The sequence below is a fragment of the Caretta caretta genome, chromosome 2 (assembly GCF_965140235.1).
Source record: "Caretta caretta isolate rCarCar2 chromosome 2, rCarCar1.hap1, whole genome shotgun sequence".
NCBI lineage: Eukaryota > Metazoa > Chordata > Testudines > Cheloniidae > Caretta > Caretta caretta.
This window is the reverse complement of record NC_134207.1, coordinates 93,307,363-93,334,518: the sequence shown is the minus strand read 5'-3', so window position 1 is coordinate 93,334,518 and position 27,156 is coordinate 93,307,363. Positions and strand designations below refer to the sequence as shown.

The following is a 27,156-nucleotide window of genomic DNA, read 5'->3' as shown; positions in this document are numbered from 1 at the left end:
GGGATGTTCTTGCGTTTCAAATGCTTCATTGCTTCATTGAGTAGTGAACACAGCAACTCACTCAGAGGCAGATGTTGTGATTGCACATATTGCAAATGCAAACAATTATCTCCAAAGTGTGCAGAGAGAAACAGAAGAAACTGTAAAATATTCTGGAGGGAAAAAAATTAAAATTTGAAAATTAGATACCATAGGTATGTGACAATAAGGATAGGGGACTTTGAAAATAGATGTGGACTATGATAATAAAAGGGTTGAAAACAAAGTATTTGAGGGCAGCCTTGGTGTTTTGGACAGGCAGAGAGAGTGTGAGCTGAAGGATTTGGAAGGAATATACATCTTCCTGCTTGGGATATAAAGTAATCTTTAATTAATGAGATCTAGTAGGTAAATTATTCCCTGTGAATAGTTTATTCAATAACTGCCTATTGGAGGCCATCTTGAACCATACTCTGAGCAAGCTGCTACCAGCTATTGTATGAGACAGGATACAGGATTAGATGGACTGCTGGTCTGAGCTGATATGGAAGTTCATATTTAAGGACATCATAATGTTCACTTCAAAAAAAGTGCAGGACCAGTGGTTCTTAGAAACTAAAAAAAATGCATAAAACAAAACAAAGGACCCTGGGGCTGAATCCTTTTTGGGACAGGGACCATCGTTTAATTCTGTTTGAACAGTGTCCAGCATAATAGGGTCTTGGTCTATGACTGGGAATCCTGGGTGCTACTGCAATACAAATAATACATCATAATAAAACAAAAGGAGTTGACATAAGGAGAATTGTATTTGGTGCCATATTTCTTACCCATACAACGAACTGTACTCACAATGTTATCCATCTGTTCTTCAGAATGTGCATCTGGAATGCTTCAGTGAACATCAGATATGGAAAAAATTAATGGAAATTAGTTTAAGCCTATAATGTTATTTTAGAGTGTAAGATGTGCTCTAATGATAAAGCTAAGATAACTATGGCTGTAAGCGTTTTAAATTTGTAATGATACAGTATCTTTATGCTAAGGAAAAGGCCCACCATGAAAATAGAATAAAAACGGAAAACAAAAAATGGGGGAAATGTTTTGAGTGGTTTAGAGCAGGGCTTGTCTCTTGATGCATCAGTGTCAAAAGAATTATATAATGACTATCGGGGTGTCACCTCTTGTGTCTTTTGCTCTTTACACAACAGCAATATGAAAGAATCTCACAGGCACGGCTGGATTCCATATAACCATGTTTACTAACTATAGATAGACATGCAAGGTCTAGCTACCTATCTGCTACATACTACAGTTCTAGTTGGTTTCTAAAACATAGAACACAGTGAACACACTAGAAGCCTTACAGTTGTTTAAAGGGATTTTACCCAATTGCGATACACTACATCACCCCTTTAAGTAGAAGCATCAGCCCATGGAATCCTTTTTGTTAATAGATTCCAAGATCAGAAGAGACTATTTTAATCATCTAGTCTGACCTATATAACATAGGCCATAGAATGGCCCCGGAAAAATTCCTAGAGCATCTCTTTTAGGAAAACATCCAATCTTGATTTAAAAATGACCAGTGATGAAGAATTCACTGTGACCCTTGGGAAATTGTTCAAATGGTTAATTACCCTCCCTGACAAAAATTTACTCCTTATTTCCAGTCTGAATTTGTCTAAGCTTCAGTTTCTACCATTGGATCATGTTATAACTTTGTCTGCTAGGTTGAAGAGCCCATTATTAAATATTTGTTTCCCATTTAGTTACTCAATGACTAATCAAGTCACCCCCAACCTTCTCTTTGTTAGACTCAAGGAGATCAATCTATTATTTTATCACTATAAGGCACATTTTCTAATCCTTTAATCATTCTTATGGCTCTTGTCCTAACCCTCTCCAGTTTATCAACATGCTTTTTGAAGTGTTGATCCTGGAACTGGACACAGTATTTCAGCAGCAGTCTCGTCATCCCAAATAGAAAGGTAAAATAGCCTTTCTACTCCTTATGCATGTACCTTCTCATAAATTGAGGAAATGAAGACGAGCATTCCAGGGTCACCAAGGCAGTGGCAGTTGATCTGTGTACAAGGCACATTTGTCTATTAATGCCTCAAAACTCCTTGCACCATCATCGCCTCATCCTTGCACACCTGTACAGGAGCAGGCACAGTCTTGCTCATAAGTATTGATCAGAGAAGCTTCAAAAGCTCCAGTTTAAGCTAGTAAAAGTTGAAGACTTGTAATAGACAAACTTAATTATTTGTTTATTGGTGGGCAGAATGCACCAGGTGAATTTTGAATACTTCTGAGCCTTGTGATTTTTCAAAAGCATGCAAGAATAATAGAATGCTTTTACTATCTATGCACCATCTAGCCACAACCATCAATGAGCTATTTAGTGTGATTTTCTTTCTAAACAGACTATAAACAAACATACATTTAATAGGGAGAGAAAGGAAACTTAGCCTTGATTCCCTTCTCACTGTAACTCCTTTTACAGTGGTGTAATTCCATTGACTTCAGTTATTCTTGATGTATATCAGTATAACTGACAGGAGAATCATGACCACTGAATTTAATTTGCTTGCCTTCCTTTGGATCATTGAGCTGTGATCATAGAATCATAGGACTGGAAGGGACCTCGAGAGGTCATCTAGTCCAGTGCCCTATACTCATGGCAGGAGTAAGTATTATCTAGACCAGTGGTTCCCAAACTTGTTCCGCCACTTGTGCAGGGAAAGCCCCTGGCAGGTTGGGCCGGTTTGTTTACCTGCCGCGTCTGCAGGTTCAGCCGATCGCGGCTCCCAGTGGCTGTGGTTCACTGCTCCAGGCCAATGGGATCTGCTGAAAGTGGCGTGGGTTGAGGGACGTACTGGCCGCCACTGTCAAGTCTTAGCTTTCTATCTGTAAAAGATGAAATCCTTCAGGGAATCTCGGAGACTCTTCACTTCCATTGCTGAGCAGATGAGGGGAAGCATTCTCCTCGGAGGCTCTCTAAATGGATCTCAGGTTGCATCCTACTTTATAAGAACTGACAGATTCCTTCCCCTCAAGGTGTGAGGTCCCACTCAACCAGTGCTCATGCTACCTCAGTAGTTTCTCTTCAGGAAGTGCCCCTTGTTGAGATCTGTATAGAGGCAACATGGGGCTCTGTGCATACCTTTACTAGACATTACAGCCTGATACGAGATTCTTCTGCAGACACATCTGTGATGCAGCATTGTTCCTTGTACCCTCCTCCTTGATGAATAGTGCTTGGGAGTCACCCATAGTAGAATATTCCTCGGACCACCACTCGAATAAAAAAGAGATTATCTACCTTACATAACTGGAGTTATTTGAGATGTGTGGTCCCTATGGGTATTCCCATTCCTGCCCTCCTTCCCCTTTGTTTTGGATTCTTCCTAAAGGTGATTTGCATTAAAGAGGAACTGGAGAGGCAGTGCCTCCCCTTATGCCCTTGGTTCAGAGCACAAGGAAGCACCTGGCACAGGCCAATGGAGACAAGAAAAAGCTCCCAGATGGAGGACTTCTTAGGGGGAAACTGGTGAGGTGCTCACCAGGAAAGGAAACCAAGGAAAAATGTTCCTAGTTGGAAGACGCTCCAAAAGGGAAGAGCTATGAATGCTAAGACTCAGAGAAACCTGGCTCTCCTGGAAGGACTTCATGAGGTAGAAGCAGAAGCCCCAGAGAAGAGAAATTGTATACTGTTCCAAGTAAGGATTGTTTCAGGTTTGACTTTTGTAGGGACCTTGACCCAAAAGGAGAGACCCTTCCCCAGGTGATGACCAGAGGCCCTGACTCTAGGAGAAGATTCTGGGTAAAGAAGTCCTTGCTGGTAAGGAACCTGCATAAAGGTGGAGTTAATGAACTAAAGTTAACTCATCCCCCTCCCCATCCAGCTAGAGATGCTGGGATGAAGGCCTACTTGTATATTGTTCCACCTGTGCATTAAATAAAACTAGACCCTTGATGGGGCACTGTTCAGTATACATAAATCTTATTTGACTGAATGAAGCCCACTAGGGTAAACTGAAGCAGAAATGTAATGGTAATAATGAACTGTGCCACCAGCTGGCACTGCAGGGGTGAGAACCCCCACCATACACCGCTAGTGAAAATTTTCTGAACTCAGGCACATGGAGAACATGCATACCCAGAGTAGAATACCCACAGAGACCATTCATCTCAAGGAACTCCAGTTACTGTTAGATAAGTAACCTTCCCTTTCTTTCCCTTCTGAGCTTCCATATTTCACTGTAGGTGACAAACAAAGGTGGTTGAGAAGAGCCTTTACTTAAGGTTAATAATTCTCTTTCTGCCTCATTCTCCTGCTATCTCATAACCTGAATGGCTTTGATTGGGGGTCAAAATTATTTAGTTTTCTACACTTCCTCTAAAAGAAACATTAAAACCAATATGCAATTATCTTAATGTTGATGGCTAGGGGAAATGGTAGGTAGTTAAAGATTATCTTGGTGACCTTTCCCATCTATGACACTGGTGAAAATCAAATTCGCTATTGTAAGAGAAATTAGCATGCAAATTGTTTTTGTTTTGTTTTTAAAGATCTTCAAACTATTCTGCATAACTAGCAGTCCTTTTGCTCAGGGGAAGTAAATTAATGAATTCAAAAAACTAACTACTATTTGCCCATAGAGGAAACAATGCCTATAAATCAGAGGTCATTGATAAGGCAGCATGAGGATGCATCGTTCAGTGTGCCTATCTAGTGGATTAAAGAGGATTATAGAAGCCTGCTTCTCAGTTTCAATCCTTTGACATATTCCTAAACTTCAAATTAAGATTGCTCAATTATTTTACTTTTATAAATGCAGTTTCTATCAACACAATCATTGAAAATCATGGATATACTTAGTTAACCTAACATTAACATTCAGAACCTCCATTCTCTTGTGACTGGTGAGAACAAGGGAGGGATAGTGTAGTGGGCAGCTGTGGAAAGGGAAGGGCAGCAGGGAATGGCGTAGTGAGAAAAATTGCTGGTACGGGACATTGGTGGGAGGAGAACCATGCTGGGTGGATGTCACATTCTGGGGCACAATTAATTTTCTCAGAATTGTGAGCTCTGCATTGTCCAGTCCTTTCCTGGCCTATTCAGAGGAATAAGAAGCTTTGTTTGCTTCTTAAAAGAAACAATGCCTAACAGCTTGTCCCATGAACTGGAATTAATAATCACTTCAATTCAAATACTGCAGTGGGTTGGTTTAGATCAAAATGAAACAAGTTTATTAACAGCACATAGGTTAAGTGATGCCAAGTAAAAGAAATAAAGGTAGAGATGGTTACAGCAAATAAAAGTGAAAAACTTGCATCTAAATGTCCCAAACTTAATCTTGCTAGCCTTTATTTAAGGTGGTTTCTCACCAATCACTCTTTGTCCAGCGTGGGCTTACTGTCTCTCAGTCAGGACTGTCCACAGAAGTACAGGGAGTTGATTCCCCTTGTCTTCCTAGATGAAAGATCTGACTGAGAGACAGTCTGGCATGCTGGACAAAGAGTCTCTTAAAGGTGCAAATGAACCTTATTCCTCTGAACAGTCCAGAAAAGGGCTGGACATTGCAGAGCACACAGTGTGGGAAAAATCCAGGACTGAGAGTGTGTTTCAGTCATTTGACTAGCAGATACCAGAGTGGTAGAGACCAGGCTGGTAGATACCAGAATGTGGCTGGGGGTTAGCAAGCAAGCTGCTAGAATCAGAGTGTTGAGCCAGATCTTCTTAACACAATGATACTCAATGTGTGCTTGTACATTGGCTGTATGTGGCCAGGCTGTGCATCACATCAGCAGAGCATTTAAGGCACCCAGTGTTACAGGGCAGGTCGTGACACAACCCTTCAGTGGTCTGGATTGCACCCCAGAATATGCTATTGGTGTAGTCATGTCAGGATTTACACACGGGGTGCTATTTTAACTAACATTTACACATTAAGCACTGGTGAAATAGTTTTAAGTGATTTTTCAAGTGAAAAGGGTGAGTATAGTCAAAGAAAAAATATCTTGATGTTTTCTGTTTGCTGATTTTGGGTGAGCGACACAGAACCAAAGACAGCAAGATGAGCAAACAACGTACACCAAATGCACCAAAAAAGAGAAGACTTGTGCTCAGATTACTACATAGTCTATGCTGGGGAAAAAAAGCCAAAGGTTAATAAACCTCCTAAAGGACTGTGACAACCCATGGAGGGAAGGTGGCTTCCCAAGACCATCTGAGGTCCCAGAGTCTGTGGCATCGGGAGGAAACAGACCCTCCAGCTTACAAGTGAACATAAAATGGATGCAGCTGGAGAGCAGGAGAGAATGCAGCTGGAAACCCTTCAAAACCAACATGAAAAGGGCAGTGGGTGACACAGTCCCTTACTGGTCTGGATTGCATCCCAAAATGTGACAGTGGAATATAGAAGTTGTGCAGAAAGAACAAGAGTAGGGAAGAAACAGAACTGTAGAAGAGCAGCATCCAAACAAACTTCCTATGGCTCACTGGCAAAAGCGCCACTTTAATGGACTACTGGTGGTTCATTGGTGTACAGCTCTGGTAGCACTTCTCTTCTCAGGGCAGTAGGAGCCGTGAGGCAGCCAGGTATGAAAAAGGAGATATGGAGTCTGGCTAGTTGGCTGAGCAGAGAGGATTTGCAACAGGGTTAGGGAGTGGGCAGCAGGGACCAGAGACTCAGCAGGGAGCTTCATTGATTTGCCTTGATTTCTAGTTCTGTTCCCTTGCAGCCAACCTCTGTATATTAGTATTAGTTATGCCCAAACTCTCTCTTCCCTAACATCTAGAAGCCCTCTTCTGCTTTTAAGCTTTCGGAGGTAAGTCCAAGTCCGACACACTTATCAGATCCATCAGACTGAGGCTTCTGACAGGTGAACCATTTGCCAGAGGGAGAAGCTGTGGACCTCTGTTGTTTCCTGGTGACCAGGCCCAAGTGGGGTTCATTATTAGCCTGTTTACTGAGGAGGCCCTGGCCTGGGCTTTCCCTCTCTTGGAGACTTCCAGCCCCTTGCTGGGGTGGCTTAAGGAGTTCATCCATGCCATGGCAGTTGCTTCCAATGACCTGAATGGTACTTCAAGCTGAGAGCGTACTTCAGAACCTATGATGGGGAATACACCAGTTGCCAGGTTCACTGATCTTTTCACTAAGATGGCACATTTTATTTCTGTTTGCTCTCTCCACACCATTCAGGAAACAGCCTGCCTTTTCCTAAACCATGTTTTTCAGCTCCACACAATGCCAACTGAATAGTGTCTGATCGGGGCCCACAAGTGACTATAAGCGCCTAGGAATTGAACTCTTCACGTTCTCACTCTACCACCCAATGATTCTTCAGACATAAACTTCTGTTTTCATACTGCTTGTTAAGTTCACCCTCGGTCAAATCTTGCTGAAAGGAAATAAAAACTTTGGGCCAAAATTCATTCCTGGACTAAGTCCACTAAACTAGGGATGAATGTAGCCTATCCCTAACATATGCCCCCGCCTTTAAAAGACCCTTCAATGTACATACCTGAAGGAGAAGTAAATTGTGCAAACATTATATATTGTGAACATTAACTTCAGGTCTTGTTCCTTGGATTATTTTGCTGTGATGGGATTTGGCTTGTTTACCCCTACTACCTTAAACGTTTGCATTTTAGAGGCCATTCAAATGCAAGGCAAAACATTAAGGCCTCAGAAGGAATAATTTATTAAGAGTTCATCCTTGTAAGATGTGCTCTTTTATCCTGCACTAAAACCACAACTGTCATGTAAATATATGCTTCAGGAAAATTTGAAGGCCAGAAATGCTATTGGTTGAAGGGCTTATGGGTCTCAAGTAGCCCATGTAAAGGTCAATTAGTATCGGAAGAAGGATTAATAAAGAAGATATGAAGCATAAGAAACTTAGCAGTTGAGCTGGGGAAATGTATGCTAATTGCCTTGTTCCTATCGCAGCTCAAAAACAAGCTTATTCATAATGCAGAGCAGGTTGACTGATATCAGAATGTTTCAGTGAAACATCTTTGTCTTCTAAAAGAGTATATAATTCTGTTTCCCTAGTGTATTTCTTCATTTATAGGCTGTCTGAATTGAAAAGTCAGCTGTTTTACTTTGGGAATTGACTGCAAGGGTGATTGCTTTCAGGTGAAACACTTAATAAATTAAAATTTAGGGAGCAAGATAACTCTACTTAGGGAGAAGAGCTCTAATCAGTAAATGCAAAAGGAAAAAAATCTGACTGGTGGTTCAAGCTACAATTCTGTGTAAATTGGATTATTAGAGGGTGGGAGGTGAGAGAGTCCAGTATTGATTCGCTCTTTCAAAAACATCCTCACTGAAAAGGAGAACTCGAAACAGGAGCCCAAAACATTTTGCTGTGCAATATAGAGTGCTCACCTTCAGAAGCTTTACAACTGCCTTAGATAACTAAACAATGTTATCTTTGAATTTGCAGTGTTCTCTAGGGAATAGTGCAAAAACAGAGGTAACATTATTTAGTTATCCAAGGCCACATTGACAAGTTCTTCTGGGTGATCATGCTGAAGTGGTAGTCAGCAGATGCTCCTATTTACCCTTTCTCATAACACTACCTCAGGGGCTCATGCAGTGAAACTGAAAGGCAGCAAAGCAAAACTGACAATAGGGAGAACCTTTTTGTAAAACAATTAATTAATCCCTAGAACTCATTGCCCCAGTACACTGAGTCCAGCAAGATTCAGAAAAGAGGTAGCCAGCTATGGGCTTGATTTTTAGATGTATTGCTCACTGATAGATCATGTGGATGTCAAGTGTGAAAACCACTTTTGAAAACCAGGTCATGAACCAATATTCATATATACATTAGCTAGAATAATCATTTATAAAGGATGGAAACCACCATTTCAGAACACAAAACAACCCCTAACTGCCTGGGCTTAGGGGAAAAAATCACCACTTGGGTATGGCAAAATCAAATGTTCCTATGTAGTCATCTACTTACAAATGGTATACAGTGGTATCTTAGCAGTAAGGAAGGTGTTTCTAGGAGAGCCTAGAAATATTATATGATGCTGTGTAATATTAAAAGAATGACAACACCTGTGGACTGCACTTTGGTCAGGCTCTTGTTGCAAACATGGCACCAGATAGCATAGCAAAGAAAAAATATTGCCCACTTGAACAATGGGGGGAGGGGAGGGAGGTTACTTCAAGTAGACTTCCTGTATCCATATACAAGAAAATGTTGGGAAAGTATAATGGCAGAAATCTGCAATGATCTCCTCTATGAGCAACACTTTATTTGGGGGACATTGCAGTATTTTTTAAATAGGTTCTTAGACTGAGGCAGGAACCAAATATCTACCTGTGTTTGTTTAGGGCCTTGCCCAATGGGCCTATGACCCTGGGCCCCTGAGCGTTACTATAATAAAAATATTTCATGATGATGAATATCAGGATCCAATTTGTAAAACAGCATAATCTTACATCCCTAAATTACCTTGAACCACACTGAAGCGGAAAGCATGGGAATCAAGCTTAGAGCATGCAGATAGTTTAGTCCAAAGGTGACTGCGTAGAGTTACAAAGGATTTCACAAACCTGGGTGACTGAGCAACAAAATGGCAAATTAAATTCAGTGCTGACAAGTGCAAAGTAATGCACATTGGAAAACATAATCCCAATTTTGCAGACATGATGATGATGATGGCATGTAAATTAGCTGTTACCACTCAGGAAAGAGATCTTGGAGTCATTGTGGATAGTTCTCTGTAAACATCTGCTCAATGTTCAGTGGCAGTCAAAAAAATCTCACAGAATATTAGGAACCATTAGGAAAGGGGCAGATAATAAAACAGAAAATATCATAATGCAACTATGTAAATCCATCCTATATTCACATGTTGTATACTGTGTTTGGTTACCCCAAAAAGAGATGTTAGAATTAGAAAAAGTACAAAGAAAGGCAACAAAAACAATTAGGTATATGGAACAGCTTCCATATGAGGAGAGATTAAGAAGACTGAGACTGCTCATCTTAGAAAACAGATGAATAAGGGCAGGTCTACACTTAAAATGCTGCAGCCATGCAGCTGTGCTACTATAGGGAAGAGGCTACTAATCCAGCAGGAGAGCTTCTCCCATCAGCATAGTTAAAAAGAGGAGGCCCAGGGCCTAGTATTAAGAAGGGTACACTCCCAGAGTGTAGCATTCATACAAGGTTCATGCACTTGGCAACATTCAGGGCACACCCGGAGTGTTGTGTAGGAGCAGTGCACACACGGCTCCTCTCAAGGGCATGAACCTTGGAATCTCGCCCAGATGACATGAACCGTGAGAAGCCTCCCAGGACTGGGCTCAAGGTCCAAGAGCAAGGAATGCGGTAGATAGAAATTGGTAAATAAGAATGTTAAACAAAGCCAGTGTATTCCTTTTATCTGTTGGAGAATGTAATGCGCGGGGGGAGAGAAAGAATAAAGGAGAGGGTGGAAAGCTGAGAGGACCAGCCCATTGGCAGACCAGCCTGCTTGCTTGCTTAAAGCTTTGTGCTGTCTTGTATTTGGACCGCAACAACTGGCGCCCAAACGTGGGACCCTCGGCACTTACCTCGCCCGGCAAGGGTTTCAGACATGTCACTCATCCGCTTCGCGGATCCCGGTGAGTATTTTTCATTGTGGTAAGTATGGGAAGCTCCCTCTCTGCTTTGCAAGTGCAACACCGCAATGAGCTACAGTATTTGCTGCATAAGGCTCAGCATGATTGCCCCACTCGAGAACTCACTCTCCTGCTACAGGAGGTGAGTGCCCAATGCCCGTGGTACCCTGAAGCCGGAACCCTTAAGCTAGAGGACTGGGAGTGGTTGGGCCAGACATTGCACAAAGAGCCTCAGGCGCCCGTGCAGGCTTTACATGGCCTGGCACCTCTGCTGCGGTGCGATACAGCGTGTCACCTCGGAAAAGCCCTCCCTCGCGCCAATAGAGAGGCTGGTGATCTTGCCACTCCTGTCCACTCCTGCAGCCATCCCCCCTCCTGGCGATGCGACACAGCGTGTTGCCTCGGAAAGACCCTCTCCCTCGCCAATAGAGGGGCTGCCGATCTCGCCACCCCTGTCTGCTCCTGCAGCCATCCCTCCCCCTGCTTCGCCCCCAGTGCCTCAATTACTGCCACCTCCTTTGTCTTCCCCTCTGGAGCCGGTGAGTGGTCACCATCCCCCCGTGGGGCCCCATGCTCCGGGGCCCCCCGGGGGGTCATCCGCGTCTGCTCAGGGGCTTTTGCTGGTGCAACAAATGGTTCACACAGCGAAGACTCGCTCAGATATTACAGCAGAGGAGCTGGCTGATCTGGTCTCAGTTTGTCCGGTGACCTGGCAGGATGATGGCCAGGGCAACCAGCTTGCAAACTGGGTCAGTTTGCCTTACTCGGTGATCCGAGAGGTAAAGAAAGCGATTCGCAAGTTCGGCCTGACTAGCACGTATGTACGTGGTCTCATTGAAGGGCTAGGTACTGGGTACACCCTGGTCCCTGAAGATTGGAAGGCGCTGTTGCGCATGATGCTGACGCCCAGTCAGTATGTTATTTGGCTTAGTGAGTATCGGCAGATGGCGGAACGCCAAGCCCAGGTATATAGAGAGCAAGGTGTCATTTATGAGCACTTGGCGGGGAGGGCCAGTTTGCTACCGTTCAGATGCAGTCTCAACGCCAGCAGGCTGTCTTCCCCATTATTTCTGCCTGCGCCCAGCATGCTTTCCGGAAGGTCCCGGATTCAGGCAAGCCTACCAAAAGCTTTGCCAGTATCCGTCAGGGTGCATCAGAGTCCTTTATGGATTTTACCAACAGATTGCAGGAGGCTATCCTCCGACAGGTGGATAACCCTACGGCAGCTCAGGAGATCCTGTTAAAAATGGTGGTTGAAAATGCAAATGAGGATTGCCGCCGTGCTCTCTAGGCGGCACAAGCCTATGGAATTCTAGAGCTGTCGGACATGCTGCGGGCGTGCCAAAACATTGGCACACAAGCACATAAAGCTGGAATTCTGGCTGCCGCCCTGCAAAAAAGCAGAAAGGAGGGGAAGTGTTGTTATCGCTGTGGTAAGGATTTATCTTTACACTTTCAGCGGGAGTGCCGCTCATCGACAGCGCCCGCCCGCCCCTCAAAGAAGTGCCCCAAGTGTCGGAAGGGCTATTACTGGGTTAATCAGTGTCATAGCGGGTCGGGAAACCGCACGACGGGTCCCCCCCGAACCCAGGGCCAAACAGGGGTGTTTCCCACTCAGACAACTGTTTCTCTGCCTTAAAATCCATAGACTCTATGAGGGCAGCGACTGCCGGAAGTGCAGGGCTTGATTTGATTATGCAGGGGGACGCTGATTTTCAGTTGCTGGGGGAGGTTTGCACCATACCTACACAGGTGACGGGACCTCTCCCTGCCGGATTTGTGGGTCTGGTTCTCCCTCGCTCACACGCTGGGAAACAGGGTTTTTTTGTCATCCCAGGGGTCATTGACGCCGATTACACCGGCGTTATTAAGGTTCAGGTGTGGACCCATCTTCCGCAGTCGCTCCCACGTGGACGGTCAATTGCACAATTGATTTTAGTCCCATATCAGGTGCCAGCCGCAGAGGATCGAGCCCGGGGCGGAGGCGGCTTTGGATCGACGCTGTCTCAGTCGCCGCCTCACGACACGTCCTCTCCACTTGTTGCTCTAACAATGTCTCTCCGCCCCTCGAAACCTCAGTTAATACTTCTTTTAAATAATTTTCCTTTTACAGGGCTGGTGGACACTGGAGCTGACGTTACGGTGATTTGTGATCAGGACTGGCCGGTCAGTTGGCCAACAGTTCCTTCTAAAGAGTTGTGGGGGATCGGGGGTAGCAAACCCGGGCACCAAAGTTTGTCTTGGGTCACGGTCTCTAAACCAGGAGGCCGTGCCCTTGCAATGATCCGCCCTTTTGTGCTCCCTGTCCACCTCAATATTTGGGGCCGTGACTTACTTGTAAAGCTAGACACCACCCTCGATATTAATATATAATGGCCCAAAACCCTCCCCCACCCACCTTGCCCTCCGCATTACCATTGGTATGGCAATCCTTAGAGCCCGTATGGATTGACCAGTGGCCCCTCCCCCTAGAAAAGCTGAAAGCGCTTCATTCGCTTGTACAACAACATTTGCATGCCCAGCGCTTGGAGAGCTCCACTAGTCCTTGGAACACCCCGGTGTTCGTTATTAAGAAAAAGTCTGGTGCATGGAGGTTGTTACACGATTTAAGGGAAATAAATAAACACATCCAACCCATGGGCCCCTTGCAGTTTGGGTTGCCAAACCCAAATTTAATTCCTCAAACCGATCAGCTTTGTGTGTTAGATTTAAAAGATTGTTTTTTCACAATCCCCCTTTGCCCACAAGATCGCGAAAAATTCACGTTTACGGTGCCAGAATATAATAATCAGTGACCCTCTCAAAGGTATCAGTGGAAAGTTTTGCCCCAGGGAATGCAAAATAGTCCAACCTTGTGTCAATTTTTTGTGGATCGGGCCCTCGCCCCTTTTCGTGCCCGATACCCCACACTAAAGGTCTACCATTATATGGATGATATTTTGCTTAGCGGTCCCCAGGTCACGGCACAACAGCTTGAATATTTGCCTCAGATTCTTGGCCAAAATGGTCTGTTAGTGGCACCAGAAAAAATCCAACACTCTTATCCCTACCAATGTCTCGGGCATAAGGTTTTATAAACCTATGCTGCCCCTGTTCGCCCGGAAGTGGTCCTACCCCAACCCCTAACCCTCGTTAAATTACAACAAATTTTGGGTCATTTAAATTGGATTCGACCCTACTTCCGTCTCCCCACATCAATGCTGCAGCCGTTGTTCGAGCTCCTACGTGGAGCTCGGGCACCGGGCGCAGTTATTGCCATCACTGAGGAGCACATTGCCTGCATTCGACAGATCAATGCAGTGTTGAGTCAGCAGTTTGTGAATAGACTCACTGAGGTTCGTCCCCTGCGGTTGGTTCTCCTTGCCACCCCTCATACTCCTACTGCGGCTCTGTTTGTACCTCGTACAGACACAGCCGTCTCTATCATAGAGTGGATATATTTGTCTTCCACTCCTCCTCGGAATATTTATCCTTATTTAGACGCCCTCTCCGACCTTGTTCGTAAAGCCCGCCACCATGCAGTGCAACTCACGGGCACTGATTTAGTTGCCATTGTTTTCCCTTATCACGTAGTGAATTTGATTCCTTGTACCACACCTCCTTGGCCTGGCAGGTTGCTCTTTGTGATTATGTGGGAGAGATTTCTTATAATCCCCCAAAAGATCCTCGTTGGTGATTACACAAAAGGTGCCACTAATCGTACATCGTCTTAGCCGCTCTCGACCTATTGTTTCAGCTATCACTCTTTTTACTGATGGCTCTCCACATCGCGGTGTTGTCACCTATCAATTAGGTGACCCCCCTCGTTGGCATTCTCGTTTTATGCTGCCTCAGCGTTCCGCACAGCGCTCAGAACTGGCTGCTGTTATTTTGGCCTTTCAACTTTTTGCTGATCGTCCCTTTAATTTAACTGTGGACACCCATTATGTTTATCAGGTAATTGATCATTTACCCCTTCCCCTCATTACCCCTCAGGTTGATGCGGACCTTCTTCGCCTGTTTTTGTCCTTACAGTATCTCATCACCACTCGTAATTTCCCTTATTTTGTTGCTCATATTCGCAGTCATACCCCTCTGCCTGGGCTGCTCACTGAAGGCAATGCGCGCGCTGATCGCGAATTACGTGGTCAGGTAAATTCCCTCTTTTCTGACCCCATTGAAAGCCATTCCTTTTTTCATCAGTCTGCCTCTGTTTTGGCCCGACAATTTCACATTCCTCCTGATCATGCACGTTCTATTGTTCGTTCCTGCCCCCACTGTGCCGCTGCTGCCCCTACCTTTTCTTATGCCGTTAACCCCAGAGGTACTGCAGCGAATCAGCTGTGGCAAATGGATGTCATTCACGTGCCACAATTCCGCCCTATTCGTTTTTACATGTTTCCATTGATACCTATTCGGGATTCCTCTGGGCGACCCCTGTGGAAGTATAACATTGTATAAGTATAACGTTGTATAAGGGGACATGCTGGATACATTGTATATGAGAGGGCATGCCAAAACATGTTACAAAGTATCTGAGGGAGCACACGTAGGGACAGTTAGCTTTTGAATGGAGAAGCAATTAAGATAGAGCCAGCACGTCTAAGAAGCAGGCATCAGAATGGAAGGTGTGAAGGGCAATTAGTTAAGTTAACTGGAAGCTGTTAAAGGAGATTGTTAAGGATGGCAGGTAATTGAAGATACGTGACTGGTCTCAGGGATCTCGAAGGGTGGCGACTAAAATCTTTTTCTTCTTTTGTCTAACTTCTCTGTAACTTGTTCTCCAAAAAACTGTATAAATTAAGAGACACAAGCCCCACTCGGGGGGTTCACTTCTAAATGTATTAGTAGAGCAGCTTTGCTAATAAAACAGAGTGGTCTGATAAACTGTGAGTCTGAGTCAAACTTTGACACCCCGCAGCATGGGGAAGCCACTCCCAAAGTTATTCACCATTTGCTAGCCTGTTTTGCTGTTATGGGTCGCCTGAGCCAGATAAAAACGGATAATGCCCCAGCCTATTGCTCCACGGCCCTATCCACCTTTTGTGCCCAATGGGACGTCCGTCTCAAACACGGGATCCCTTATAATTCCACAGGCCAAGCCATTGTTGAACGTGCAAATTGCACGCTAAAAACCTTGCTTGACAAACAATTAAAACAAGGGGAGCTGCGTCTCCGAACCTTAGGAGACATTCAGCAACAATTGCATGTCCTTTTTTTTACTTTAAATAATTTAACACTGAATACAGATCAGCAGACCCCCGAGGATTGGTATTTTCATAAGTCCGAGGTACTGGAAAGACCGCGTGTCTATTACCATCAGCTGCCCGATCTGCAATGGTTGGGCCCAGTACCTTTAATTATTTGGGGTCGGGGATATGCTGCTGTGTCTCTCCCTGCAGGACCGTTGTGGGTTCCGGCCCGGTGTGTGCGACCGGCACTGAAACAGCATGGCGTGGCACCAGGGGCTATCGAATCCCATACTGGAGTTTCAGCTGACCTTGGAGGAGAACACGGTGCCTCCCGGGTCGACAATGGCGGGATGGAGACTGAGCAGATGTAGCGTCCCAAGCCAGCCTGTGACATGGGGAGCAGTGAAAGCATTGGTCGCCGCGGCACAACGAAGACTTGCAGCAAAACAACAGCCAGAGACTCCTGAGACCCTGTTTGTGGCCATTCTCGCCCAAATCACTGCTAATTCTGTATTGATTGTGTGCCTTATGTGCCTGCTATTTCCTGTAGGGGTTGACTCGGGAGCGCCTCCTCCGTTAGGGGCCCAAATGACATATAACCTATGGGAAAGATTGGCTTTAATAGCAAATGTTACCCACTTTTGTTTATCTGATTTTGTAGCAGCTGAAGAATTGTTAGGTACGTGCCTTATTCCAGTATGTTGTTACCCTGAGGAAATAGGGAATGAGATGATGCTCACTGCTTATGCGAACCTCTCTTCCCAGTACTCTAGCATGGCTAATTGGGGCCTGGCCAATTACACTTTACCTTCTTGGGCTTATTTTTTGCTGTTGCTGTGTGCAATGTATTTCCTTTTTGTTAAGGCTTTGTCGAGACCCACCCTGGCAGGCTCCACAAGTTATGACCTTGTTTGTCCGGGAGTTAATTGGCTTGCAAAAGCAAATTGATGGCTACCATGAGATGGCCGAGCACAAATAAACAAAAAAGGAGGGGATGTAGCATTCATACAAGGTTCATGCACTTGGCAACATTCAGGGCACACCCGGAGTGTTGTGTAGGAGCAGTGCACACAAGGCTCCTCTCAAGGGCATGAACCTTGGAATCTCGCCCAGATGACATGAACCGTGGGAAGCCTCCCAGGACTGGGCTCAAGGCCCAAGAGCAAGGAATGCGGTAGATAGAAATTGGTAAATAAGAATGTTAAACAAAGCCAGTGTATTCCTTTTATCTGTTGGAGAATGTAATGCGCGGGGGGAGAGAAAGAATAAAGGAGAGGGTGGAAAGCTGACAGGACCAGCCCGTTGGCAGACCAGCCTGCTTGCTTGCTTAAAGCTTTGTGCTGTCTTGTATTTGGACTGCAACACCAGAGAGACTGCGTAGTAAAGGTTAGAGGCATGACACGCTGTGGAACTGACAACCCTGTGTACATTTTCTCATTTTCTTCCATATCCTCTCCTGTTAAGATCTTAGAACATGCAGTGTATGATAACATTCCCCCCAACCAAAGATCTACAAACCACAATGGGCTGTAAAATGACAGATTGTGACCACCCCATAAGTGAGTTAACTCACGCCACCCATAGCTACAGTCCCTATGCTGTCCTGTGCACAGGAAATCCTCCCAGCAAGTGTCCTATTAGGTCATCACAAAAGACAGGGAAATACTTAAAGAAGATCCATGAAGAGGACCACACCATCTAGCTTCCAAAAAAAATGGCATATCAGCTGTGTGTCCCAGAAGCTCTAAGAAGCGTTGCACTTTGCATGGGCCTGAATCTAACTGTATTACCGATTACATGACAGAAATGCCACAAAATAGTTACCAGTGAATTTTGTGTGGACTGAGTAGAATATATTTCATAATTCTTTCTAAGTATAGTACCTTGCTCTGCTACTTTTTCCCTTTCCATCCCATTCCCCCAAGAAAACCAGGTAGTCTTCAAATTTTCTTATGGCAATATGTATGTCCCAGGATTAGTATAATAAGAAACTGAAGACCGTTTATGGAATATATTTACTCCGCATATTCTGTAGCATTTGTACTAAGCCTGGGACCTTCTGTTCTCGGTTCTAAATTGAAAAGATCTTACTTCCACCTTACATTTCTTTCTTCCTGCTTCACTAACTCTATCTACAAGCCTTAAAAATGATCCAGTACTTGGTGCTATAAATTACTTTCCTTAAAAAAAAACACAAGACCAAAAATTCAATTATTACAGCTGAATGAATACTGCAAACAATTTTCATTGGTTACTCATTCAATTTTTAAACTAATTTTTTTTTCATTTGCTTTCCTCAGATATGCTAGTGCATGAGTTTACTGGGAGGAATGTTCATGGGAACAACTCATTTTCAGCAAATACTATAGAATGGATTTTGGATTTGTAAAAGTGAATATTTCACACTGGACACCTAATTCAAAGTTTTATGTTCATGTAGTCATGAAACAGGAGGTTACTGATTGAACTGTGTCCAGTCAAAAACCACCGAACACAACTTGAATGTCAGATACCAAATAGCTTTCACAAACTAGTTGAAATATAGCTATTGACAACCTATTATTTACAGCTATAATATCAAAAACCAAACTGCAGTCTACTCATGGACAATTCTTCAATATATAAAGGTAATATATATATGTTATGAATTGATTCTCCATCTAATAATGGTAACGTAAAATTGTTCAGTCCTCACTCTAGGTTAATCTCAAAGGTACCATTAATTTTTAAATGAAGGCTTCTTCTAGGATAAATGGATATATCATAATCATATAAAACTGGAGATTTATTTTAATTTCGTTGACATCAGACCCTTTTTGAAGTTCAGAGTCCTTTCACTTACATGACACCCAAAATTATAAATGTATGCAAATTTAGTTATGATTATATTTTCAGGTGACAAACTGGATTATGTCAGAACATATCCCCAGTTTCATCCACTCTGTTAATATCAGTTTGCACACACATTCTAAATCAACATATAATTCTTTTGAAAATCTCCTAAAATAGAAATTTGTAACCCAAACACCAAGATCTGCATTTGGATAATTGACACTTCCTAAAGGAGATGATAGGTACAGTGCTTTAAAACAGTGGTTCTCAAACTTTTGTATTGGTGATCCCTTTTACGCAGCAAACCTACGAGTGTGATCCCCTCCCCCAATTAAAAAACATATTTTTTATATTTTACACTATTATAAATGCTGGAGGCAAAGCAGGGCTTGGGGTTGGAGGCGGACAGCTCGCAACCCCCACATAATAACATTGCAACTCCCTGAGAGATCACAACCTCCAGTTGAGAACCCCTGCTTTAAAATAATTAGCTCTGTCTTATCCATTCAGTTCTCTTGCACTTCAGTATCACAAACATTCTGAATACCAGTGAAATTTGCTGGAGTTTTCTTTGTGCACCAGGTCCTGCAATCCTTTGTTCATACAACTTGAGAAAGGGCTGTGGAGTTTAGCCTTAGTCATGTGTTAACTTCTTTCCTTGGGGTCTATTTGTCTTTCACCTTATGTTTACCAGAGATTATTCTGAATGCAGAATTTTTGCAAACACTTTAGTAAAATCCTGCTAAAATAATTTGACATCTTCCTAACTACTGCTTTAAAAGTTGTTTTCGTTATGGCTTAGCTAAAGCCTGCTTATTGTAAGGAAGCATCATACCGTTCATTGGCATCCTTTTAGGCTCAGTCTCTCCACACAAAAAGAGATGCAATTAAACCTTCCCTCTGTACACACAAACTGTAAAGTCTAAAATCTTTAATTATATTCTTGTGTTCTCTTGCTTTTATTTACTTCTATTTGGATGCAGTTTTTTATTTCTATATTAGCTTATAGTGCTACTATATACTGTATATACTTTATTACCTTATATTTGACTATAAAATGTTTTACATTCATTTCACATTATACATACTTATTGGACATAAATTCTCCTTGTGGCTCTAACTTGATGGCATTGCATTATAAATGGAAATGAAAAGACTGAATAGAAACACAAACCAAGGCCTCTGAAAAACAAATTAAGCTCTGAGAAATCAAGCCCTCTTCAAGAACATATGGCTTCCATTGAAGGGAGGGAGGCAATCTGAAGCATTCTATTAAGAGCACATTTTCCTTTCAGATCTATATGAACTTGACTCTCACACTCTACTTTCCGTACACATGCAGAACTCGGTGCATGAATATATAGAAAGCAGACAATAGGAGAAGAGAGCTGCAATGAGGAATCTGAAAGGAGAACCTTGCTTTAAATTAGCTATATCCAAAGCTTCAAGATCTTGATGTAAAATCAGACTCCATTTAAAGCGTGCTGGGACACCATGCCCGGATTATGGCTTAGCAGAATCAATCATTTTCACATTCTCTGATCTTGTGGAAAAGGAGCAAAAATTTTCTGTGGAGTGTACTGGATCATTCTCCTCCCTGAGTTGAGTTTTGTCACAGGAAAGTGGCCCAGATAAAGAATTTTTTTCGAATGAAATCAACTCTACATTTTCACTCCAGCCTCTCGACAAAGGTGTCACTGAAGTGCAAAGCATACCTAAGCAAAGGTCATCGTACAGCTTATCAATGACTCTATCTTTCTGATCGGGTATTTGGATTGTTGTCAGGGGTCCGCACAGCAGTTTTACAGTTCAAAATGCAGGTCTGGCCCACAGGAATAGAAATATTTAGCATTTTGACAGCACACATCATCTGAAGATCTCCAAGTATTTTATGAGCAAACATCATCACATTCCCCAGATGGAGAAACTGGGAGAAAGAAAGGGTAAATTACTTCCCCAAGATAACATATTGCATCTAAGTCAAAGCCAGGAATTGAGCCCATGTCTCCTAGCAGCTGTCTTGGTGCCCCTTACCACGGACTATCCTACATGTCTATGATCTACATGTAGAGCATTAGGGAATTGTGTAGCCCACCATTATTTTTCTCCCATTCTTGAGTCATGCGGCCATTTTAACTAGAACTCTGTGAAAAAAATCTAGGACTGCTAGAGAAATTGGCAAACATTCAAGTTTTAATGAATGAATGAAAAGCTAAAATTTTCCATTTTCACCACTTACAATGTTCACAGTAGTGAAAGTCGTCTTTACCTGCCAAATGCAAAATTTGAACTTGCACCTGCAGCCAATGTGCTGGAGATGCAGTTAGAAGTGCTATTGCCTGATGTTGGTCCTGCCTTATATTTTTAGATTCCATAACTGAATTTCTTGGGATATTAGCCTTGAGATTTCTGAAATCAGTAATGTGCAATCATGTCATGTACCCCTGAATTCTAACTATGATTCTATCATTTTGTTCCTCTATCTAATAGAAACATCAAAATAAAAGCTTGTGCAGAACATTGCTTTTTGTAGTCTGGGAAGACTGGTCATTAATGAAATTGTGGCTTGTACATGAAAAGTTGAGGAGAAGGTTCAATACATAGAACTGCTGCAAAACAAAAACATTCTGTCAGTAGGTGTTGGTATGTGTGAAGCTGCGTAAGCTTACATGCTGGAATGAGCATGTAATGGTGCATCTGACACATTTGAATTATGGGCTAGGCATGATGAAACACATTTTTAACCATTTGCTAACAGATGAGTTGTTTACATCTTTACACTGGAAGAATACCACCATGGTACCTCTTAAATAGTTCCAGTGCTATCAGAAATTAAGGATTTTTTAAAAAATTCTTCTGCAGAATTATGAGTGAATCAATCCTCCGTATGCCTGTGTTTGGTCTGTGGCTCCCCCACCACATTTCACCAAGTAATTATGCACACAAATTTAAAAATTGTGGGCTTAAAGTTAGGGCCCTAAATACAAGTGGCCTGAGTTTCATAAATGCTGAGAATCTGTAGGTTGTTACATTAACTTCAGTGGGAGCCGTGGGTGCTCAATGCCTTTTAAAATAAGCCACTTTTGTGTCTGTGACTAGCTCTGCATTTAGATTCCCCACTTTAGGGACCCGAGTTTGAAATCCATAGACTGATGTTTTTGTTCAGTGATAAGCTAGATGTGAGGGCATTTCATGGGTTAGCCACAATATCCTATGCAGTGTTCAATTAGTAAACCTTTAACAAGGAGGGCTGCTTCTCCCCATCTCCTCTGTACAACTGGGCTGAATAATAATAAATGCATTTCGTTCACCCTGACGTATCCCCAGTCACTTCACAAACTATACAAGTCCAATATCACTAAAACATAAACATCTCTGAAGTAGTGAGTGGCAGCAGCCCAGGTGGACAATTAAGCCAGGTGGACATACCAGTTGTGGTGAAGGTAAGGAATTTTGACCAAAGACTATGGGAGAAACCTTGATTTTAATGAATAGTGGCCTGGAATCCATAATGGTCTCTCAGAGCCAGCAGAACCTCCTTTAGTTTTAATTCTTATCTTGGCAGAGTTAACTGCTTGGTCTTCATTTTTCCCACTGCAGAATGAAGCCCATTTTTTCCAGGAACCTAGGTATATCAGATCAGACACTCAGATAACTAAGCCAGCCCCCTCCAATGATACTGAAACTAACCAGCGTATTTTAACAACTGAGATACCACCATCTAGTATACTTTATATAGAGATATATATGAAACAGTAAATAAATAGCTATAGCAGAAGAATATTGTTATTTATGCAGTTTAATTATTGCAGCTTCAGTTGTCCACCAGTCACATGGATAGACCAGGGTCAGAGAGAAGGAGCAAGTACTATTTCCATACAACAATATAAAAAAGCTCATATACTGTTCTAAAAGTTAACTGTTTTCCGGTCTGCATTGGTTGTCAGAATTCACAAAGTATTCATGAGCTAATTGTTTTAAACCAACAAAATTGAACATAAGACATTACATTCTTAAACTAATGTGTCTTGAAATACATTATTTTTATGTTGAAGCTCACTAACATAAAATGTTTACATTTATATATGGAGTTCAGAGCATCAGCAATGCAGAGAGACAAAACTACATCTGTTGCAAATTTATAAAGTGCCTTATCATGAAAGCCTATCAATACACTTTACACTCTGAAAGGAATTATACATCAGCTCAGTTAAAAGCCATATTGAAAAAAAGTCTTTAATCATACTTCTAAAACATTTAGCAAGGGAGTGGAATAAATGATTTGTGTTACAAGCAAACCTTAAGTCTAGCATAAATTTACAATGTGAATACTTAACTCTCAATTTGGTTGGATTCAATAGGCCAACTCCTGTATCATGGTATTTGCTTGAGATCTTTGTTGGAATATTATGATTTAGTCTCTTTTCCTTTTATTGATTTTACATTTAGTTTAGTGCTAGAGAAAGTTGCCAGACAGACAATCCTATGCAGATTAAAGTCCCTTTTAGTTATTTACAGAATAGATACAGTTTTGTCGGCAACAGTACTAGTGTCCCCATGCTTAGGGTTGCCAACTGTGGTTGGACATATTCCTGGAGGTTTCATCAGGTGACAATCTTTAATTAAAGATTAATCTTTAATTCCTGGAGGCTCCCAGACAATCCTGGAGAGTTGCCAACCCTACCCATGCTACCTCAACCTAGTTCAGAACAAGCCACCTATCTTGTAAGACGCAGTAGGTAATTCTGTTGTGGTCCATTTAGTCCAACATTCAATAGCCTGGCAGGGCAATGGCCTGGGATGGTGGAGACCCATGTTTAAGTCCTTGCTCTGTCTGAGTCAGAACAGAGTTGTTCATCCAAGATCACACTGAATCAAGCAGAGCAGGAACTTAAATCTGGATCTCTTACATCCCAGGCCAATGCCCTTTCCACCAGGCAATAGAGCATGAGTCTCTAAGTGAACAGGGAGCCCTGGACACAGAAAACTTTCCTGAACCAAAAATCTCAGGTTTCAGTGAAAAAACAGGTATTTTGACACTCATCTATTTTTGTAAAAATGTTTTTAAAAGTTTTGTTTTCATTCCAGTGTGGACCAAAACCAAATTTCAAACCTCAAAAGTTGCCATGAACCGGAATTGTCATTCTCCAGACAGCTCTGAGAGTGAGAACAGGGCATCAGCTGCACTGTTGGTTTTTATTATGTAAATACCTGTCCACTGGGAATGGGACTGAGAACTCATGAGTGAAATCCTGGCTTCAATGACTAAATGCTCATTGACTTCAAAAGACATCCTTGTCTTTTCATACCAATTACCATCCTTACATTACAAAACCAAATTTTTAGTATTAAGAGCCCATGCATCCTGAAATACACAGTCCTTGTCTTGTCCATCTAAAACTTACCATAGTATCACTTTCCTACTCTTTGCCTTCCTCCATACATACCCATAACCTAACATACAGGTAACACCTTTCATTGTAAACTATCACTATCAATAATCAAGATCCCCTTTTCAAAATTACTAAATGACTTGTTCCTTACTGAGACTTCTGAGATATCTAGGATTTTGATGTTCCTCTCTAGCCATTTTTACAGTGGCTCCAGTCCTAAATATATATATATATATATATATATGTATATATATAATACTAATATAGAATCATTGGTCAGATTTCTCTGTCCAAGGTCCTCTGTGCTAGGAAGACCCAACCTTATTTTCTACCCTGATCCTCAATCCCTCATCTACTCTCTGAATTCAAATGAGACTGAATTTGAGGCAATGGACTGAGAACCTGATCATTGACCCTCTTTCATTTAGCCTGCTACTTGTTCACACTTATCTGATCCTGAGGCAATTGTGCCCTGGTCCAGTCCCCAGACAGTCATGTTAGCTGCCAATAGCCCAGGGGGCTGTGTATGGCAATTGGGGATTGAAGGGATACAGAGACACTCCAGACACACCATACTCCATCTATAAGGTTGGTGTAGTGTCATCTATGCCAGCTCTGTGCCACCAAAGGATAGCTCAGTCTGTTGCAAACCTTTTCTGGCTCGCGAGGTGGCTTTAGGGTCACTTTGCACGACAGGAAGGGAGCAAAGCTTCACTAGTGCAGAGGTGAATGAGTGCATCTGTCTCTGCTAAACAAGACTGGAATGGTGCAACTCTGCACGTGTACTCTTTCTGCTCTTACCCCTGCAACTATGACTTACTCCTTTAACAGAACATTGTTTTCTCTGTATCATACACATATCTCATGTACCCATCACCTTCATACCTAGACACTATAATAATAGCGCTCTATAGAAGTGACTACTTTCCTAAATATGCAGAAAAAATGTAGCTCATAGCTCACCGAGGGGTAACTCTAAGATAGCAGCACTCTTGGAGTCATGTCAGAGTTGTGAGCCATATTTTACAGTTTTCTTTTTAAGATTAATTTCTTCCATCCTTGTCTCATATTCTTCTTGATTTATTTTATGTTTGGGTGGTTTTTTTTTACCTGCCTGTTTCTTTCACATTTAACACTTTTTTTGCTTTTCTGTTTCAAATCTTTCTGTTTCTGCACATTTTGCATCTCTTGTTGTCATTGTCAGTCTCTGTAGAGTTGCTGATGCCTGACTTTTCCCTTAATTTGAGATGAATAGAGGAAAATGAATTTATGTTCGATGTCGAGCATATGTACACAATAAACACCCGGCTTTTAAAAGATGTCATGGAAGCATCTGCTGTGTTATATTTTTATGACTGGTATGAAACTGAAATAATTGGTATTTACTTTTTTATTTTCAACTTCGGATGTCATTTCTGCCCAGTGATTCTATACGCACTTTTTTTTCAAATGTAGCACTCCATTAAAGTTAAATCTATAGACCAAAAAAGTCAATTTAAATGTATTTTTGAACTTCTCAAATTAAAACATTCCCAGAGTAAAAATAATCTTAACTACTGTAAAGTTTTATGCCGTAACTTGCATTCTATACTCATTACTGGCTGCAGTTAAAATCCATGCTCATTATGGCTTTTATTATGGTGTACATGAAAGTGAAAGGCATTTGTGTCTGATTGCTTAAACTAAACCAACATACCTCATAAAAAAGCATTGAAAACTCAGGAATGGGGTTTTTTGACCCTGGGAGGCAAGTGGGATCATAACATGATAAATATACATAGTGAGCAACTGAGTCAGCAGTGCAGTTACAGTAGTTGGTAACTGTCCCTTGATTACTCTTGAAAGTTGATAAAGATCAGAAATAGTGATTGCCCACCCCAGGTATAAGGTATTCTTGCTGCTTTAGAAACATAATCACTGATTTGCAGGAGGTCTAATCAACAACTACCTATAATCTCAATCATAGCTGGAAAAAATGCATTAATGAAATATTCATGCAGGTAGATGTCATGGGCATAAACCACTATAACATATTCCTTTTTATTAAATACTTTATTAGGGTATCCTGTTACAACCTGTATTGTTATACAAGTAATGTAGGTTTATCTGCCTGCTTCTTGCTAGCTAGTGGGGGTAGGCTCTGAGAAACTGTCAACAAATATCAGAGGAACAGCCGTGTTAGTCTGTATTCGCAAAAAGAAAAGGAGTACTTGTGGCACCTTAGAGACTAACCAATTTATTTGAGCATGAGCTTTCGTGAGCTACAGCTCACTTCATCAGATGTATACCGTGGAAACTGCAGCAGACTTTATATACACACAGAGAATATGAAACAATACCTCCTCCCACCCCACTGTCCTGCTGGCCAGTGGGGTGGGAGGAGGTATTGTTTCATATTCTCTGTGTGTATATAAAGTCTGCTGCATTTTCCACGGTATACATCTGATGAAGTGAGCTGTAGCTCACGAAAGCTCATGCTCAAATAAATTGGTTAGTCTCTAAGGTGCCACAAGTACTCCTTTTCTTTTTGTCAACAAATAGGGAATGCAGTTGTTGTAGCTATGTTGGTCCCAGGACATTAGAGAGAAAAGGTGGGTGAGGGAATATCTTTTATGGTGAGAGAGACAAGCTTACAGTGCTCTTCTTCAATTATGGGAAAAGTACAGTGTCTCACAGCTAAATACAAGGTGGAACAGATTGTTTTAGCATAAGTAATTAACACATATTTCAAGGGACCATTGAAGGTGAAGTGGCCCATTAACACATTTCTAGTCATAGGTGGGAGGGGAAAAAAAGATGAGGGGTAGAGGGTGGAGTGGATTACAGATTGCTATTTTGGGGCCTGCTCGGAATTAACAAGTAAGTGGGTGCTTTCAGACGTGCTTGGCACTCTGTAGCATATGTTGTGAACTAATAAAATTATTTTCCAAGTAATAGAATTTTATCCAAGATCAAAACCAGTGCAAAGAAAAAATGGTGCAATTTAAAAGCAAACGCATTAAAAACTTAATAAATTAATGGAACAGAACTTAATGAGGGGAAAGAACATTCATGTCCATTTTACCTATACATAGAGCAATCGCGTCTTTCACAGGTCAGTGTATGTGAAGCCGTGGTTGTCCTTAATGTCCCCTGGGGTGG

The 27,156-nt window shown here is 42.2% G+C and overlaps 1 long non-coding RNA gene across 1 annotated transcript in view; it reads right to left on the bottom strand.

The window, feature by feature from the left end:
* Positions 1-844: 844 nt before the first annotated feature.
* The window catches only part of LOC142070789 (uncharacterized), a 70,762-nt gene continuing 44,450 nt past the window's right edge, over positions 845-27,156 (bottom strand). Inside the window, exon 3 of the long non-coding RNA XR_012666723.1 lies at positions 845-871. This is a non-coding gene — a long non-coding RNA (uncharacterized LOC142070789). The remainder of the gene's footprint in view (positions 872-27,156) is intronic.